General features: G+C 29.6%; 1 long non-coding RNA gene across 1 annotated transcript in view; it reads left to right on the plus strand.

Moving 5' to 3' along the window:
• Positions 1-1,511: 1,511 nt before the first annotated feature.
• Positions 1,512-6,215, plus strand: part of LOC117171555 — a 19,206-nt gene continuing 14,502 nt past the window's right edge. Inside the window, exon 1 of the long non-coding RNA XR_004466904.1 lies at positions 1,512-1,573. This is a non-coding gene — a long non-coding RNA (uncharacterized LOC117171555). The remainder of the gene's footprint in view (positions 1,574-6,215) is intronic.

Here is a 6,215-nt window from a genome sequence, read left to right on the forward strand (position 1 = left end):
GCTCATATTCCAATATTTATGACTTAGGTAACGTCTCCACTTACGCCCCAACAAATCGACATCTCAAAGCCAAATGTCAAGCCAAAATTGACCTGCCCAATTGCCCTTTAAAAATCACTTGACAAAGGGTGGTCCAAATAAAATTTATATCGTTTTTCCTGGAAACTCTTCTTTTCTGCACTATTATCCCCTCCCATACATAATCATTTTAAACTGGTTTTCTTGTGTAATACGGGCGTGGGCAAACTTTCCTTCCTAAATTGCGATTGGCTTAGTTCTGTACTAAATTCAATTTTAGAATTCATGACAGGCTAACCCAATTTTTCCTAGGCGTGGCCTAGCCATATAAAACCAGCTCCGCGCCGTTTTTTCGGCAGATCTACATTTTTCTCTCGGACAAAAAATCGATTTCGGACCTCCACAAAAACCATCTTGAGTTTAAACTCGCACTTCCATATTTTCACAATTATTATTGTGATCTTGAAAAATTAAATATCGAAAATATAAAAAAAGAGAAAAATAATAAAACTAATTTCGGTTCCTCGTTTAAACATTGTGAGTGTGTGACTCAAAATATGGATAACACGTGAAATTGTGATTCGTCGAAATTTAATTCATTGCAACCTAACTTGTGCGAGCAAAATACAACCAGTGTTCCCAAAAGTGAAATTAACAAGTGTTTTATTTGTGTGAACCCTTTCTTTTTCCTTTGTATTTATTTCCAGGGGAACAACTTATCTTCTAAGACAGCAACGAACTCGAATAGTGAACAAAATAGAAAAAGGATTTAACAACATTTTAAATTTACGGCGACATAGATAACATTAAATTCTTCCTTATCGACTATCAAAATTAAATTATAAATTGTCGACAACCAAGTCGGGACGTCACAAATTTTGGTGGCAGCGGTGTTGGATGTTGCTGTTCCTGGAAATAAAATAAGAAAATTAGTTTCTTCAACTTGGCGAAGAAATTTTATTAATTTTATTCGGAAATTTGCGCTACCAACACATTCTCCGAAAATATCTGAACGCCTCTGAGAGACGGGTGCTTCCGCTGCTCGTCCGCTCCTGCGGAATCCAAAGAGGCGCAACAGCCCCAGTCTGGCACGCAGCTAGAATATTTGGAACCTGGGCAAAAAAAAGAACGAGTATCTTTCTTCAATAAATATATGATAAAAGAAAGATAAAATAAATAATCAAGGTCTGAATACAAACTTGAATTTTACTTAGAAGTGTTCAGGGGTTTTTGAGCCACGGGTTTCCCGTAAACTTTACGTCAGAAAATAGAGAGATTTAATGTGACTTACGTGATCCCGTGGCAGGGAATTAAATATACCTCACTAAATCACAAAAAATAAAGCAAGTTAGAAGAAGCTGAATGATCATCAATCAAATTTTGAACGAGATCAAGGACTCAACGAAGGAAAATTTCAGCTGGCCGATTCGACAAGGGCCCAATTAGCATCGACACGTGGCTGAGATCCACGCGGACATCAACAACATAGCTGTTCATCGTACATCAGCCAAGAAATTCATCCTACTCATCAAGTCTACCAAATATTTATAAACAGGTTATTTTGCAAGTAACGACTCACACACAATTTCGCATCTAAGTAGTAAGTTTGTTATTAAAAATTTTATTAGATCGAACGCGATCAAATCACCATAATGAGTATAAACGGTGCGAATCTCAACGACCAATCAACGGTCACCGATCAGGTTATCGAACAAATAAACGTAGATGGCGAACAATCGATTCCACCTGTCGGTCAGAATAATGTAAATATCGATTCCCGAAATCCGATTCAGAACCCTATAACTCAAAATTTTGAAATGCCCTCTCTCCAGCCCAGAGAATATATTGTTTTGCACCCTAATTTTTATCAGAACTCCGCCCTTGGTGTTCTGAATTTAACGAATCCCGGAAATCCCCAAATTACACAACCTTCCAGCACCGAAAATACAGGTAGTTTAAATCTTGATAGTATGTCGCCAAACTCAGACACGGGAAATATAGGTGCTAGAGATAATTCCTGTTATCGTAGAAAAGACGGATTAAGACTTGCTCGCGATATTATCCCTGATTTTAATGGTAGTAATATATTTGTAATTATGTTTGCGAATCACTGTCGAGCTGCTGCAACTAGTATTGAACGAAATGAAATGAATTATCTTGTAATATTAATAAAAACTAAAATAACTGGCGATGCGAGACGCCATATTCAAGATAAAGTAGATTTAAATCTCGATGAATTGTTACAAATTTTAAATCGCCTCTATGCCCCGCGAGCCGACTCTGCCTAGCTCACACATGATCTATCGACAATTACAAGAAATTTGGGTGAAAGTGTGATAGCATATGGAAGTCGTGTTAATGAAATATTAGATAAAATCATCGTACAGGTTATGAAACGCTATCCTGATGAAAAAGGCATTGAAAGAAGCCAAGAATATCGTGAAAGTGCGATTAAAAGTTTTATGAGAGGGTTAGATATGAAAACCCTTTCTTTTATAAAGAATAAAAACTCAGTATCATTAGAAGAAGCAGTAGAAATGGCTGTAGAAGCGGATATGGAATTTAAAAGTTGGGACAAGGTCCATTCTGGAAAAAATATAATTGTACCTAAAATAAATTCAAATAGTATAGATAGTTTAGAATTCAAGTCTGTCCCACTTAAAAGAGTTGCTCATATTCAAAATAATAACGAGCGCCCTGGGCCAAATCGCGGACAATCGCTGTCACAAATTGAGTGTTAGGGGTGTTACGAATTTGGCCACATTAGACGAGATTGTCCAAAAAATAATAGGCCTTATAATGGTAATAATTATAATAATTATAAAGACGAAGGCGGTGGCACATACTGTTCATATTCCAATCACACAGTTTCAGGGTGCAGGCTCAAGGCAAGGCACGAACAAGAAAGACAAAGGGGTGCTAAAAGGCCCAGATTTTCAACCGATAATCATTTAAACTACCAAGGGAGAAACCGAGTTCGGACTCGACCGACTCTCGCACTGACCCAGAGTCCCACAAACGCGTTGTCCTCAGAATCTCAGAAAACTCCTACAAAAGTAGAAACCCCACAATAAGATTAGATAATTTTTCTTTTTCAAAAGGCTCAGCCCTTTCAATGATCGATACGGGATGCGATCTTAACCTAATTAAAGAAAGTCATGTTGATTCTAGAGTAAGAATTAACAGAAATAAAATTTACCATCTAGTGGATATCAGTGATCCCAGATCTGAAACGAGATGTGGTCCAATACTATGACAGGGCTATGTCCGTGTGAATATAGTAGGAGACGATGTAAATGACTGAGTTGCGCTTCTATATCACTTCGGCGGTTCTATATATATATATATATCTCTATCTGCTTTGAAATAAAATGAAGAGATTGGGATTTTAATATTTCCAGATTTCGATACTGGCGATTCTCATGATTTGAATACTTCGCGCGCCTCTTTATATGCGTATATTTTGAGGTTATGTTATTTCAAGTAAAAAATAAATTATATAAATATTAATACTATTATATATATAAATATATACATATATTAATAATGATATTATAATTATGTTATATTATAATAGTCTTATTTATATCTTGATCCACATTTGAAGGAAATTAAAGAAATTGGCGATTTTTGAATTCATCTCGCTTGCATAAAAACTCAATTATTTGCTAAAAAAATTAATTATTTTGTTAAAAATGTAACTATTTTGTAAAAAGTCCCCTTTTCTATCAAAAGTTCAACTACTTTGTTAAAATTTTTATTTTTTTATTTGAAGGTTCATCTCTTACGTTGAAAATACATTTTTGAAACTAACAATTAATCTATACAATTTTTGGTTAAAAAATCATGTATTTCGTTAAAAATTCGTCTTTCTTTGTCGAAATTAAATTGCTTATGGAAAATTTATACTTTTTAATTAAAAATTACAATTTTCGGTTGAATTATCAACTATAAATATTTTTGGGATGCAAAGTAGTTTTCATAATTCATAATTCATAATTTTTGGGTGGAAAATTCGATTATTGACTTAAAGTTGAACTACTTAGTAAAAAAATTAAGTCTTTTTTATTAAGGATTCATAATTATAGTTGAAAATTCAACTATTTGCCTTCAAATTGGATTAAAAATTCAGCTTTTTGTAGATAATACTCTTTTTGACTTTAAAATTAAATAACTTCGAGGAAAGTTCATGTATTTTGTTGAAAATTAACCTTGTTTGGTAGAAATTGAATCTTTTTGGTTGAAAATGTATCGTTTTGGATCAAAAATTCAATTGTTTGGTTGAAATATCAACTGTACCTCTTCTTGGGTTTAAAAGTCGATTATTTCATTAACATTGTAAAAAAATACGTTTTTTTTAACAAGGTTTTTTAGTTATGGTTGAAAATTCAACAATTTGATTACAAGTTTAAATCTTTGATTGAAAACTCATATTTTTCGCTTAAAGAATTCAACTTTTTGTAGATAATTCGTCTTTTTGACTTTAAAATTAAATAATTTCGTTAAAAATTCATGTATTTTGTTTAAAATTTGTCTTTTTTTGTAGATCCCTAATTTTCTTGGTCGAAAATTCATCTGATTAATTAAAAATTAAACAACTTTGTTTAAAATTAATTTTTTCTGTTAAAAATTATTTATCTTTATCTGTAAATGTAACGATTATAGGATTGATTAAAAATTAATCGTATATATTGGTTAAGTTTGAAAATCCTTTTTTTATTTTTGCAGAACATTAATCTTCTTGGTAAAAAATTCACCTTTTCCCTTGAAAACTTAACAATTTTGTTGAAAATTCGTTATTTTTTCTTGTTCATTTCAATTTTCAGTTGAATCTTTATCCTGTACTTTGTATTAGTTAAAACACCAATTATTTGATAGAAAATTATTTTATTTGTTTTCAATTGTGATTTTTTTAAATTGAAATAATTTTAAAATAAAATGTTTTAAATTTAATTTAAGGTATTAAAAATTGCAAAATAATTGATTTTACAAGTTGATTTTCAATCCGTTCAAAATTAAAGAATTAATAGATATTAGTTTATAAAATTATTTTCAATAATGACTTCAAATATTATTTCAATAAAAAAAAATCTTATTTTTAACCCATTCAATTAAAAATTTTTTAATTAAAAAAAGAATATTTCGTTAATTATCAGAAATATTTGACTTTTCATTTAAAACAATCCATTACAAACAACTGTTAAAAACTATACAAATTTGAACAGAATGGTTCGAAATAGAAACCCTTGAATTTTTAAATTTGTAATGAGCTAAATTTTAAGTTCGAACGCTACAATTTTAATTTTTTTAAATATTCAAAATTAATTTAAAACTTAAAATTATTTCAAATAATTTGAAACACGATCTAGATTTTAGCAGATTTAAAAAAATTAAGCTTTTTGAGAATTGTAAAATATTTAAAAAGAATAACAAAAATTTTTGTGATTGCTAAGGAAATTGAAAATGATTTTTTATTTTGAAAAATTAATTTTAAGTGAGTATTTGAAAAGATTTTAAAAATTAAAAAAAAAAAGAATCAGGACGATTTTAAGGCATTTTTTTTATTTTGCAGTTTTTTTAATTTTAGGAAAAAAACCTAATTAACAAAATAAATCAATTTTCTACCCAAAAGTTCATTTTTTAACAAAATAAACTAATTTTCTATCAAATAATTGGTGTTTTAACTAATACAATGTACAGGATAAAGTTTCAACCAAAAATGGAATAGTTCAATTTTCAGATTAAAACTGTGCTAAAAAATTGAATTGAACAAGAAAAAAAAACGAATTTTCAACAAAATTGTTAAATTTTCAAGGGAAAAGGTGAATTTTTGACGAAGAAGATTAATGTTCTATAAAAAAAAAAAAACGATTTTCCAACTTAACCAATATATGTATACGATTAATTTTTAATCAATCATATAATAGTTACATTTTTAGATAAAGATAAATAATTTTTAACAACAAAAATTTATTTTAAACAAAGTTGTTAAATTTTCAACCAATCAGATGAATTTTCGACCAAGAAAATTAATGATCTACAAAAAAGACAAATTTTAAACAAAATACAGGAATTTGCAACGTAATTATTAATTTTAAAGTCAAAAAGACGAATTATCTACAAAAAGTTGAATTTTTTAAGCGAAAAATATGAGCTTTTAATCAAAGAGTTAAACTTTCAACCAAATAGTTAAATTT

The sequence above is a fragment of the Belonocnema kinseyi genome, chromosome 4, assembly GCF_010883055.1.
Source record: "Belonocnema kinseyi isolate 2016_QV_RU_SX_M_011 chromosome 4, B_treatae_v1, whole genome shotgun sequence".
In the NCBI taxonomy this organism is placed as follows: domain Eukaryota; kingdom Metazoa; phylum Arthropoda; class Insecta; order Hymenoptera; family Cynipidae; genus Belonocnema; species Belonocnema kinseyi.